Here is a 14,027-nt window from a genome sequence, read left to right as displayed (position 1 = left end):
ACACACTTGTGTCTACTGCCTACAGGTTTCTAACTCCTTGACAGTTTCGGACTGACTGATTGATTGATTGATTGATTGAAGACTTTATTAGAAGTTTGCATATAAAGGTACAGTTTCATGACGGTACAGTTCACTGGTACAAGGTCAACTAAAAGGAGATCCTAGAAAAGCATTTGGCAACAGGAAACCATTGAAGTAGGCCTATCTCATATAACATTGAATGACAGACAGATAGAACACAGTACTGTGCAATAGATATAGTCAGGAAAAAAGGGAAAAAATAAAACTATAAAAACAAAACTAAAAAAAAGGAAAACAAGCAGTGAGGTCTGTTAGGTGGTGCACAGACAGCTGTGTGTGTGTGTGTGTGTGTGTGTGTGTGTGTGTGTGTGTGTGTGTGTGTGTGTGTGTGTGTGTGTGTGTGTATGCAGCAGTTTCACTTTTCCTCACTCAGAAAATACATATTTTATTTCTCCAGCTACGGACCTCCAGTGACGTCACAAACGAGAGCAAGAAGCGCAAGTAGGTCTGTCTAGTGTCTACACAAGCAGAGAGAGAGAGAGAGAGAGCCGCTCCGCACAGACAGTGCGCCTCACCCACTCTGGTGTTAACTCACAGAGACAGAGGTAGCGACGCTTGTTGCACTTTACAATAGAGCTACATGTGTTTTGATCAGTTTGTCAGTTCACGTTTCAGTTCAGTAGTTGTACCTACTCTGTAGGCGTTGTTGTGAAAGTTGGATTACTTGCAGCGCGCAGCTGAAAGGAAAATGCCTCTCAGAAGATGAGCAGACCTGGACGTGAAGTGGAGACTGGGAAACAAGCGGACCCTCATGCTGTCAGTGGTAGGCCTGAATATTCATTTACATATCGGGGACCAGTTGCTTCTTGTATGGCATTTATCACTCTTGAGTGGACAAACGTGTAGTCACTCACTCACTCACAGTGACTCACTCACTGCTGTGGAAATGAACGGTTTGGTTTCAGTAGCCTAACAGCTGCAGATAATTGTTGTTAATGACTTTACATAAGTACATGCACTGGGGTGAATATCATTATTGATTAAAATGATTGTGTCAATTTAGCTCAGTTGGATGGCACATTTAGAAAGTAGCTTACACATATTGCAAACAAACAAGCAAAAAATACACGCAATTATTGTTTTACCCCTATAGGCCTACATTACAAAATATTGAATTAGAGCTAATAATCGATATAGGCCTATCTGAATGTTTCTTGGAGTTTGGAGAAAGTTGAAAAAATATTTCCCCTAGCAGCTGAAATTTCAGCCAGCAGCACACATTTACACTTCCTCTGTTAACCGGGTTTAAAGGGGAAAGTTAACTTCTTTATCCACCATCATCAAATGTTTTATAATTATTATTTAATTTTTAATACAAATTCAAAAAAATAATGCAGGCTATTAACCCCCCTTTGAAAAACATAGCATAGGCTACTATTGACTGGGCTGGCTGTAGCCAAGTCAAGATAACCTCACTGAGTTAAAACCAAAGCAGATCAAGTCCAAACCATCCAAGACCAAGAAGTTGTCTGACTTGAAACCAAGAAGAAAACATTGGTGAATCCCTTCAAAACTGATATGACCCTGCTATTCAGAAATGTTTTCTCTACTGTGTAAAAGAGTCTGTTATGAAAGCTTTGTATAAATGTTTGACGTTACTGGTGCTTATTTCTGGCAGTACAGCAAATACCACACACAATATGAGTCACAACACACTTTTAGTTGAGAACATCAAGATATAGATTTGTGAGTGAGTCTTCATACCAATATCTATACATTCCAGGAATTTATGTATGTATGTAGGCTATGTATGTATGTATGTATGTATGTATGTATGTATGTATGTATGTATGTATGTAGGTAGGTAGGTAGGTACCGGTAGGTAGGTAGGTAGGTAGGTAGGTATGTATGTATGTACGTATGTATGTACAATATGTATAAAAGCATGTATTTACAGAATGTAATGTACATACAGTAATATGTACGTATGTAGGCTATGTGTCTTTGTGTCTATTGCGTGTCTTGAGAACTGTTAATCCGATTGACATGACTCGTCTTGGTGGATGTGAAAAATGCAAAGACAGATCTTTTTATGTCTTCTACTTCTTAGTATAGTAGCTCCAGTATGTGAATCTTGAAGTGAGCGGTGCACACTTCACACTTCACACTTCTAGAAAATACTGTTCCTGAAGAAACATTGTGGGTTCGAATGACACGCTAAGTACAGTATGATGATGATCATCGTTGCATTGGTCTGGTCACGCATGTACACGCCGTCCCGTATCTTTTCTGAGAAGTGTCGCGCCTCTCACGCGCACGGACATGCATTGATGCAAAACAACACCCAAGTTCACGCTGTATGCAATACAACCATTAGTCTCGGGAACCCAGGCTTTTCATTTACCTTCAGCTCAAAAATAAAAGCCTGGGCTAACGTGATGTCAGGCATAGGAAGTGGGAGTCAACGTTAACCAACCAGAGTGTAGGGCAGGGTTCCCCAATAGGCGGCCCGCGGGCCATTTGCGGCCCGCGGGGGGCTACTGTCAGGCCCCCACCAAACCCAGTAATAATGGTAGTATAAGAGCAGCAACAACACTAGTATATCATCGTTGTCGGGTGGAAATCTCTTATCTCTAAATTTGTACGTTCTTTCGCAAATCATACAAGGTCTTCGCACAAAAGTAGTGAAAACAGCAGATCTACAAGCACACAACGCCTCGCGGTGGGAGGCGTTGTGTGCTTGTAGATCGGCTGTTTTCACTAGTTTAAATAGTTTTTTAATGATAAATGCAAAACAAATGGTTTTGGACATACAAGATTTTCACCCGACAACGACGATATCTGAACTGTCGCAGTCGCTGGAGTAGCGGGAACGCCGCCGTGTGGCCCTCGGCTTGGTGTACCCTAGACATAATTCGGCCCTTGGGGAAAACTAATTGGGCAACCCTGGTGTAGGGGGTATCACTCCAAATGTTGTGATGTCGGGGCATAGGGTAGGAGGAGGGGAGAGGAGGGGAGCGGAGCGAGGTGGGGACGGGTGCGCAGGTCGGTGAACCAATAGGATCTCCCGGTTGTATTCAGCTGGGAGATTTGAATCCGCCCCTCTAGACCAAATTCAGCGCCTCTACCAGCAGGCTAATACACCATTTTCTGTTCTCTTGTTGATTAGGTGTTAAGCGACGTGATCGTGATGTCATGAAAATCGCGTCCCCCAAACATTGAATCAGGAATGCAACACTAGACCCACATGATGTCACATACATAAAGTATATGCTCATCATCATATTGTCCAATCAGAAAAGGGACATACGGATAGGGACGTACATACACACAAAGTCACGTATAGGAGCACCGCTCAAAAAACGTGATTGTCAAAAAACGTTTGTTTCATTAACAGACAGAGCACTGCCAAGACAAATCAGTGTAACTCTGTCACTGAATACATAATCATCAGAGTTCTAAGAGGAATTAATTGTCTGAAAAGTAATTTTCTCCAATTAGATTCACTTGGGATGTATCAAGTACTGTATGATTGTGAGAGTGCGCTGCAGTCCCCCGAAAGCATGTTATATTCCATTACACTGAGTGCAGCTCCAGAGCTCCACACGCGGCTAACTAAGTAAATATATTCATCGCCACCGTAGCACATCTGCTGCAGTCCTGTTACTGTCAGTGATGCATGTTCCCCATCGATGCTGCCACATTAGGCCTGTTTATACAGGTGCACACTCGATGAATTAGTGATGCGATGCTGTATGTCTTTGAGTTAATTCGCAAATATTAGCAGTCCATCCTGCACTGATACGCCAATGCATGCAAAACACACATTAAGCCTGATTTAGACTTAGTTGCAGTGTCATGCACTGAAAGTAGCAGATTTACAAGCTCACGTGTTACGCTGTGACAAGTTGTGAGCTTGTAGAGATGCTTTTTCAGTGCGCAGCACCCACGCACAAATAAGTATTAACTCAGGCTTTAGTGCCCTTTCGTGATGAACTGTATAATCTTCTGCAAACACGCGCTACGGTAAGCAAGGCGAAGGCTTTAATGTATGTTTATGGAAATATTGTTTTGTTGAATTATAATGAAGGATTATGATTATGGGTTGCATTCATTAATACATTACTTAGGTGTTTTGATTCTCGTAAAGATTCCCTGTAAAAAGCCTAGTGGTTAATTGACTATAATTAAGCCTCAAACAGAGTAAACTTCTCGGTCTTAATTGATAGTGTAAAAATGGAACCAAATGGACCTGTGGGTCCATAATGTTGGCAGGTCTTTATTGCCATCACAGGTTGTATAATTATCTTGCTCTCTCATTCTCTGCCTCTCCCAACATCATTTGATGTGTTTGGTGTGTTTATTTCTGACTGTCTGATATCACAGACAGAGTCCCAGGGATCCACTGCCAGTGGAGGTGCACGCACGCCCGCACATGCACACGCGTACCCGCGTGCGTCTACCTCGCATAATATTAAAAAAGACCGATTCGCAGTTTCCGCACCTCGCTTACTTAAGCTGCCGACGCTCAGTGTCACAACTTCAATTAACAGGAATGACCCACCTGGCTGGATGCATATCAATGTTCCATTGTGTGGCCTGCTAGTGCTCAGTAGCCCACAGTTACAGTGTCAGATGTTCTGTCTGAACTTCTCTGAAGCAGTCAAAAGAGCTGGACAATACAGAGTTGACGTCTGCAATGTGAATGCATATGACAACAGTGTCCTCATTATACAAGTAAATTGAATAACATTTGATAAACAGTATATTGAGGGTTAATAAATAGGCCTTCATTTTAAAGAGATTATTTAAGCGGCGTTCACTCACATGCACTGTTCTGACAGGAATCTGAGATCAAATGTTTCTCAGATCTGTTAGTGAACACCCACCTTTAAAATGTTCTCTCTTAATAATGCGTTGTGTAAATCACAATTAGAGCAATTAAAACTTCAAATGCAGTGCATGCTTTGTTAGACATGGGGATTTGCCTTCCCAGTGCACAGTGGGATAAATTGATGTAGCCGTAGTCTGCAAATAAGATGAGTAACTAGACAAATGTCAGGTAGTAGGTGTCAATCTTAGCCAATCAGGATGAAATATGAAAAATGGGACTGGTCCGTCTTGATGACATGACTATAAAGATAAGGTGTACGGATTTGCATAATGTTTCGTCAAAATCTGTAGGAGTAATAGCAAAAAAAAAATGTTTTGCATAAATCTGGTGGTGCTATAACAGGCCAATGTGAAGTTGCACGGCAATCGGATGCTGCGGCTGCATTCAAGATTCAAGGCATTTTGTTCAAAACGAGACACTCCTGCAAACTTTGGAAGCCAATCAGGATAGAAAATAAAAAATCTGACTGATCCGTCTTGATCACATTGACTTCAGAGAAAATGTTTTGCATGTTGTTAGGACATCTGGAGTAATATTTAAAAAAAAATGTTTTTTGCCTCCAAGTGGCGCTATCGTTTTTGAAAAAGGTGAGGTTCTGCTCTGGCCTCCAGAGAGTGTGTGTGCTCAGTTTCATGTCGATCACGAACATACGCTCACACGGACGGAAGGACAGGGGCGAAAGAAAACATAGCGGAGACAATTACATGCTGGCTACAACAGTTTCTCATATACTGTTTGGTTTACCTGAAGATCACAGGGAAAGAGGTACTCAGAAACCTTCCTGCAACGAGTCACCATTAGATCATGGATAAATTGCTGAGATCACTTCAGGAAGACCAATGCAGGCTTTCTTTGGCTTAACTGTACCTCTTTGATGTGGAACATGTTGTCAAGTCACTTGTTATTTGTTGTCTCACACTGACACTAGTGGAAGCTCTGTAGAATATCAAAGAGGTGTGGTGCATTCCCATGGGGTCAGTTATGCTGTGAATGTGGTGCTTATGGTCTGACTGAGACCAGTTGCACATCAGTTATGATCCAGGCTGATCATGTAGAGAGCTAACGTTCTCTTGAATTTCTAGATTTTTACATGCTGTACTCTTCCTTACCACTTATGGCTACAGGCAAGAAAAATGCTAATGCATAACTTTGATTTCCTGGACTTGAAGATGGAAGCAGTTTGATTAGTCAAGGCTTAAAAATCAATTTAACCACGCCTGCACATACCACTATACATCACTGTTCTGGATTGAGGTGAAAGTAAGGTTTCATGTTTTGAGAGAGGAGGACTGGATGGTTCATATTTACTAAGCGTCAATTGTGGGACAAGATGAGAGAGAGAGAGAGAGAAACAGACAGAGACACACACACACACACACACGCACGCACGCACGCACGCACGCACGCACGCACGCACGCACGCACGCACGCACGCACGCACGCGCGCACGCACGCGCACACGCACGCGCACACGCACACAGCCTCTGGATGCACAGAACATGTAAGGAACATGAAGAGATAGGAAGAGGAGCACTCGTCAACTTTTATTTGAAGAATATAGTCTCCCAGAGGCCTTCCGCAGCGTGAGAGATCCTTCACGCTGAGGAAGGCCTCCGGGCCGAAATGTCCGTGTTGAGCTGCTGCTGGGGGGGAAACCCTTGAAATACTTTTAGAAATATTTGTTTTCCTTCACTGTATCTTTACTTTTTCTTTTTGTGTAAATTTAAATGTAAATTCTTTGAAAATGTATACCTTATGCTGTGCTTAACAATATTTGAAACAAAAGTAGCAGATCTACAAGCTTCACAACGCAATGTTGTGAGTTTATAGATCGGCTATTTTCAGAGAAGAGATTTGGTGTAAAGCCCTGGGGAACCCTGGTCAACTAACTACATATATATAGGGCTAACTTTAGGTGGTCAAGTGTAAAAATGCACCTGCAAGGTGCACATTAGGCATGTTCAGTGGTCACTGGTCATCACATGAACAAAGCTGGTGGTCTGTATGTGTTTCGTGGTCTCAGGTTCAAGCGGTCCCCCTCTGATAGACCTGGAGGTCTAAGAATAGCCTCCACTACAATAGGCTGTCAGCCCGTATTTCCACAGAGCGAATGCCAGAGGGCCGATAAGGGCCTGTCTGGATACGACTGCTGGCCGGGCTCCACTCAGCCATGTGTGTCTGCCAGGGCCAGCTCAGTAATGCTCACCTCGCGCACAGAAGCGCACAAAAGCATACGTTGGCAGACTGGGCACACATGCGTGCACGCACACTCCCGATACACAGTATGCATAGTACATACATATACACACACCTGCCACAGGCATATCTTAAACACAGACCAGACGCATGTACGCTCATACGCACACACAGACGCACATACAAATCCAATGTTTATATAAGCAATTGAATGGGGAAGGATCAGAACCAATCCCTTTCCTTTTAACGGTAGGAAAGCTTCAGCCATGGCTTGATTCAATTGCCATTGGCTCCCATGTCGCTACTAGCCTCTGTTTGATAGCTGATTACGTAGCGCGCCCTTCAGGCACGCGCTGCCTTAAAAGGATAAGCTGTGAGTTTATTAAATCACACGCAGTGTGCAAGTCGCACAAAGTACAGCTGTCAGTCTGCTTTAATGAAACATCTTCAAGCTGAGCTCTTCATCTCCTGCAGAAAATTGAATTTGTTATATCTGATTTTTATTGGGCAATAAACACATACAGTACAGTACATACATGCTGTCGCAACAGAAAAACTGTATGCACACACACAATCACATCCATACATACAAATGCCCAGATTAATGTGTATGCAGACAAGAATACACAAGTGAGTGCTCTATAATTGTTCGTACACAGACACATGTAGACAAACAAACTGAGATGACGCTTTTGTTACTTAGCATTCTGCCATGTTTTATTGAAACATACAACAACGCAAGCAGATTTTCAAGATAAGATAGAAATAATGTTGTTGTTTCAATGGGTAGAGCTGCATAAATAGAGATAAAAGACAATTCAAATAAATTCAATAACTAGGCTGCACTTTGTCGAGGTGCCAACTTGCGACTTGTGCACTCTTTCCTTGTTCGGTGCTGTCTGTATGGATGTCGGTGGGCAAGTTGGCACTCTGCCGAGGCTTTTTATTTATATCAGATCACACTTGTTGGTGGTGACATCACCAAGAACGCTGCTCCCTGATTGGCTACGGGCGTAAACACAGACACACAGATACCACCGGAAACAGAAACAGAAGCCCTCTGCTGGCGCAAGTAACTATGAAATCAAAAGTCCACAATATTAAAATAGTGTGTAAGGCAACAGCACAACTAGCTCTGGTCCGTTAGTAGAGTTCTCCCTATAACGCTATGTTCGTCTACCTCCCAAATCCTTGGCAAATCCAGAAAGACCCGCTCAGACCACGTACACTAAGTACAGTAAGCTTTCAGCTGTCTACTACTGATACCTTTCGTTTGGTGAGGGGAGAAACAGTTTTTGTTATTTTCGGACCAGACGACGGGTCTTTCCGGATTTGCCAAGGATTTGTGAGGTAGACGAACATAGTGTTAGGGAGAACTCCACTAACGCTATGGACCAGAGCTACAGCACAACGTGCCTTACTAGGCAAGGATGGCTGAGAACACAGTTTCCATATATACAATGTAATAGTATGTAGTGCATACTATATGCATAACGTTCTGTGTGTTTGCTTATTCACATACCGTTGTTTTGGGTTGAGATTGGCACATTTCCTGGGGCAATCTGCCCAGACCATGCATGTCACACATGTCTTCTTCTTCTTTTTTTGTTTTTTACTCTCAAAAAGCATCTGCAATGTAGTGCATTTGAAACTACATTGCAGTGCACATCATGGGGTGATCACTGCTTGCCTCCTTTGAATTGTTTTATTTTTATTTTTGTTTATTTTATTTTTATTTTGTTGCTTTGTGAGGTCAGCAGACAAAGTGACATGAGTGAGATGAAAAAACCTGAGTAGAATGTGCCAATCTCAACCCAAAACAACGGTAGCTAGGCTATTCATAACCACTTTGCATTATCTTATGCCAGGCAACAGGGAGAGTGTGTTACTTGTGTGCTGGAACAGTCTCTTTACTTCTTCCCAAGCCCATCTGAGGCCCGTCCATGGTGTGTTCCTCTGGGCTGACGCAGCTGCTGCTACTCAGTGGTGGAAAAAGTACTCAAATTGTTTACTTAACAATCGTAAAAGTATCAATAATGCAGAATGTCGAAAATACTCTTTTAAAAGTAAAAATCCGTAATTAAAAATGTACTTAAAGGACAACTTTAGTTTTTTACAACAAGGGTTCATATTTTAGATTGTAATTAAAGAATATAAAAGATGAGTGTTAAATTGATTTCATTTACTTATTTCTATTGTTTTAGAGATTCTTATTTCAGTGGTTGGGGGCATGCGTACAAGTGGCTAAATATGTCATTTTACACAGAATAAGCCCATTCCCAAGATACAACGCAACCTTCCATGGTTGGATGTGACTTATGGGGGCTAGAAGTGTTACTGTAAATAGCAATAAAGACACTGCTGGCTTATTGTGTCTAAAAAGACATATTTAGCCACTTGTACGCATGCCCCCATGCGTACGCATGCCCCACATTTTAGCACGGTAAACGCGATAAAACAATAGAACGAAGCAAATGAAAACATTTTAACACTCACTTTTTCTTTTCTCTAATTACAATCTAAAATATGAACCCATGTTGTAAAAAAACAAAGTTGTCCTTTAAGTAAAAGTACAAAAGTATATTGGCGTCAAAATGTACTTTAGAGTACCAGAAGTAGAAAGTACGGTACTCAATATTCAGAATATCCAGTTTCACAAGTTTTCGAATTTATAAAATGTATTTAGGGCTGGGGTGATTACTGTATGTTTTGTAATAATAATCAAAAATCTACTTACTTAAATCTAGCTTATGTTTTCAAATAATTCTAGTAAAAGTACAATATTTGCCTTTGAGGTGTAGTGCAAGAGAAGAAAATGTTATTGAAAAATACTCCAGTGAAGTAAAAAAAAAAAAAAAAAACTAAACTTCCAGTGAAGTAAAAAAAAAACAAAAAAAAAATGTGTACTTAAAGGAGTGGTGACGCGCCCCAAAATTTAACATTGTGCTGCAGTAGGTCACGTGGTCTTTCTCCAAACAGTCTGAAAAGGAGGCGGGGCCGTATCAGTTAGTAGTGAATGTATACTTCGTCCGTCGTGCGGTGCCGCGCAATGTATACTTCGTCCGTCGACCGTCGTGCGGTGCCGCGCACAACGTGATGCGTTGTTGTTAGCGTTTAGCCTGGCTAGCGCCGCACCGCACTATTTTCGAGAGCTATTGTGTGTGTACACACAAACACACACACACACACACACACACACACACACAGACACACACACACACACACACACACACACACACACACACACACACACACACACACACACGCGCGCGCACGAACGCACACACACACACACACACACACACACACACACACACACACACACACACACAGGCTACACACACACACACACACACACAGGCTACACACACAGAGTGTATGAGCCACGGACCTCAGTCCTCCGACGGGCGTACAGCAGGACATATGGCTTGCTCCGGTCGGTCTGGTGCTCCAGTCAGGTTTAGGGGAAGAGACAGCAGGGTATGGCCGACAAAACCGTCTCATAGACGGGGAGAAGCGTGTTGACCCTCGTAACTAATCTCTGACACCTTTTTTGAAGAAGACATGTACTTTTTTACCGGTCTAACCATTGATTTTATAGCGAATGCTATATAATTTTTACCCCTAGAACTGATAGTTTTAAAGTTGGTTTAGAAAGTCGGAAACACACCTCGAACAGCTTTTGTTGGGTCAGTTTCAAAAGATAATGATATGGATGCTCGACTCCGCCCCTCCCCCCCATATTAGCCCAATCAAATTAATGTATTGCCGTTACTGTACAGAAAGTACTACTTTCAGTACAGTAACTACAATAAATTAATTTGATTGGGTAATTTAACATGGGGGTACATGACATCATTAAAAAAATTGGCTAATTTGATAGCAATAATTAGCTGTTTTGGCCATGTCACCCGACCTTCAAGTACAGTAACGTAAATGTACTTAGTTACTTTACACCACTGCTCTTGACTCCTCCTCTGGTTCTCCCAGTCCGAAATCCCCAAAATGTAAATCCATCACTTCCTGTGCCTGGGTGACTGCCAGCGGCATGCCTTCCTGGACTTACACACTCTTCCAGGCAGTGTTCTGAAGGTGATGATGCAAAAGTGGTGCAAAAGAGGTGCAACAGTTTATCTAAGAGTGATCCATTTAATCGATTATAAAACAATAATTAGACAAGGGGTCCCATCAATAAAAATAACGCCGGGCGTTAGTGGCCTTTTATTGGGGGTTTTAATATGTAATAGCCCTATCTAAATAAAGGCGTTTTAGCTGTTCCTTGACTCGTGAGTGTGCTTGAAGAATTACCCTTGATGGGACCCCTTGTCAATTTTACTCTATATTAACTTAGAGCACCTCAAACATCACAGGACTGGAGGTATCACCCTGCTAAACCTCTGAAGCACTCGGCTCATCTTGTTCCATAAAACAAGATTTTTTTTTTAAATAAAATTGTCTATTTTCCAAAATGGCAAAAAATAGCAGATTTACAAACTCACAATCTGTCGTAGTGTCATGCATTGTGAGCTTGTACATAAGCTATTTACTCTTTTTTAATCAGATCAATGAATGTAGTCGATTGTAAAAAAAGAAGAAAAAAAAGGGGGGGGGGGGGGGGAGAAGAATCATTAGAATTATTTTGCAGATGATTTGTGAACACACATTTAAAAATATAGGCTACTATATATCCCAGTAATGATATTTCCTATTAATATTCAATTAACCAAAGATAATCGATCTGGCATCTGGCATCTCTGTAGAGAGTCCTTCTGGCTGTGTCACTCCCTTGTTGGAGAAACGAGACGCTTCCTTTGCTGAGGGCTGAAAAGCAAAGCATCCTGAATGCAGCCTGGCTGCCATTCATTTGGAGCAAAAACCAAAACATGCTTATCAGTTGCTGAAGCTGTATTGGACAGCTGTTTGTGAATTTGCATTTTTAAAGTTTGTCTTGAATCATGCCAAGGTATGCAGAAATTGGAGTTTGTTTACATACACACACACACCATTCTACTGGAGGTAGTCTTATTACACCACTATCTTAATGGACTGTGTGGCAGGCTGCAGTTCCTTTGAGGCAGATGAGGCGTAGAGCTTTTGGAAGTAGATGTCTGACGTTCCAGCTAACAAGCTTGTTAGCTAGAAAATCTGTTATTTTTGCCAAGCAACAACGATGTATTACAGATTACAAATGCCGATTTATTCCACAGCACTGCTGAATCTCTGGGGCCAAAGAACCAAGCCTTGAATCTCACCGGGGAGATAATCATATTGTGTATGTAGTTAGTGAGTGTGTGTGTGTGTGTGTGTGTGTGTGTGTGTGTGTGTGTGTGTGTGTGTGTGTGTGTGTGTGTGTGAGTGTGAGTGTGAGTGTGCTTGCGCGTGTGCTAGGCTTGTCACGATACTGGATTTCTAACTTCGATACGATATTTTGAAAATGTTCGATACTCAATACCATTTTCGATACCACGCAACCACGGCGATAGATGGTAGATGATAGTGCACTTTTTAAAGGCCTGCCTTTGATGTTTTCACATTCTAAGTATAAATAGGCCTTTAAAATAACCAGGAATAAGCCAAAGTAGGAAGGATACACATAAAAGTAACGTTGGTGTAAACCAACGAGAGAGGTAAAAACTGAGTATCGATACTATGGAAAAGTCATATTGAAAATCGATACTATATTCAAAATCGATACATTTCGATAAATCGATATTTTTTACAACACTAACGACTGCGTGTGTGTGTGCGTGCGTGCGTGCGTGTGTGTGCATATGTGCGTGTCTGTGTGTGTCCATGTGTTTGTGTGCTTTGCATCTGAGACAGAGAATACCGGTGCCAGGCCATTTAGACAGATGGCCAGATATTCTGGCGTACCACTGGTTTTACACTACGCATTTTAACTAACCCTGACCCTACCTAACCTAACATTATTCGGACCATTGGGACTTCAGAATAATAGGGCCTGCATCAGTGTGCCGAGGGGCCGGTATTCCGATGCTAAAACGAACCCTAACTCTAACCCTAAGCCTAAACTTAACCTCAGTAACCGTGACGAGTAATTAACCTGCCGACGCTAGTCGGAACAGCGGCCAGTTGGGATAGTGAGCGGACCCCAGAATAATAAGGCTGTACGTCGGATCTATGGGCATGCCCCAGAACATCAACTTCCCGTAGGAGCGCTTTCATTATATTGCAGAAACAGATGTATACAGTTCTTTTGAGAGAAACCTTGAAGAGAAATTATCAACCATTGCATTTCCGTGTTCTTGTTAAGGGTTTTGCCGTTGGGTAACAGCCTCTAAAGTGACGCAATTCTGAAACACGTCCTTCCTGTGTTCAGATAATCACCCAAAGCCCCAAAATGAAAGCTGCTGCGCTCAGGCACCAGGCACAGAGATAATCACGGCTTAACGACTACATACTTCATCGACTGCATGGGGTCCCTTAGGGCCACATCCTTTTTCCCTCTATAGCAAATCTCTTCAGCGAAAATAGCCAATCTTCATGCTCACAATGACGCATTTTGAGCTTGTAGATCTGCTATTTTTGGTCAATGTTCACCTAATTATGAGAGAGAGAGAGAGAGAGAGGGAGAGAGAAAGAGAGAGAGAGAGAAAATACGTTTTTAAATTAGATTTAATGCTGATTAAGTGAACTTGCACATTTCAATTAAAAAAACCCAGCCGAGGTGAGTGGGACAATAACTTAATAGAAATAGATGATAGGTTGCATTTGCAGCTCAACACAACATACGGTTTGCTTCACACTATTATCTCTTTTACTGCCATTTCTATGATTTTATAAGGATCTAAGAATGTCTTAATGACGCCATCAAATTAGCTTACTTTTGCGATTTTATAGAAAGATATCCATCCCTTATTTCCAACCACAATCTTTTGTAAAAGCCAGGCGTATC

General features: G+C 41.9%; 1 protein-coding gene across 1 annotated transcript in view; it reads left to right on the top strand.

Moving 5' to 3' along the window:
• The first annotated feature begins 566 nt into the window (after positions 1-566).
• gcgra (glucagon receptor a) overlaps positions 567-14,027 on the top strand; it is a 100,957-nt gene continuing 87,496 nt past the window's right edge. The window contains 1 exon segment of the mRNA XM_080725118.1: positions 567-844. The gene's annotated coding sequence lies outside the window, so the exon portion shown is untranslated.

The sequence above is a fragment of the Nannobrachium achirus genome (genome assembly GCF_963921795.1).
Source record: "Nannobrachium achirus genome assembly, chromosome: 4".
NCBI classification, from domain to species: Eukaryota; Metazoa; Chordata; class Actinopteri; order Myctophiformes; family Myctophidae; genus Nannobrachium; species Nannobrachium achirus.
Note: the sequence above shows the minus strand (reverse complement) of the source record. Positions and strands in the feature narration are given on the sequence as shown.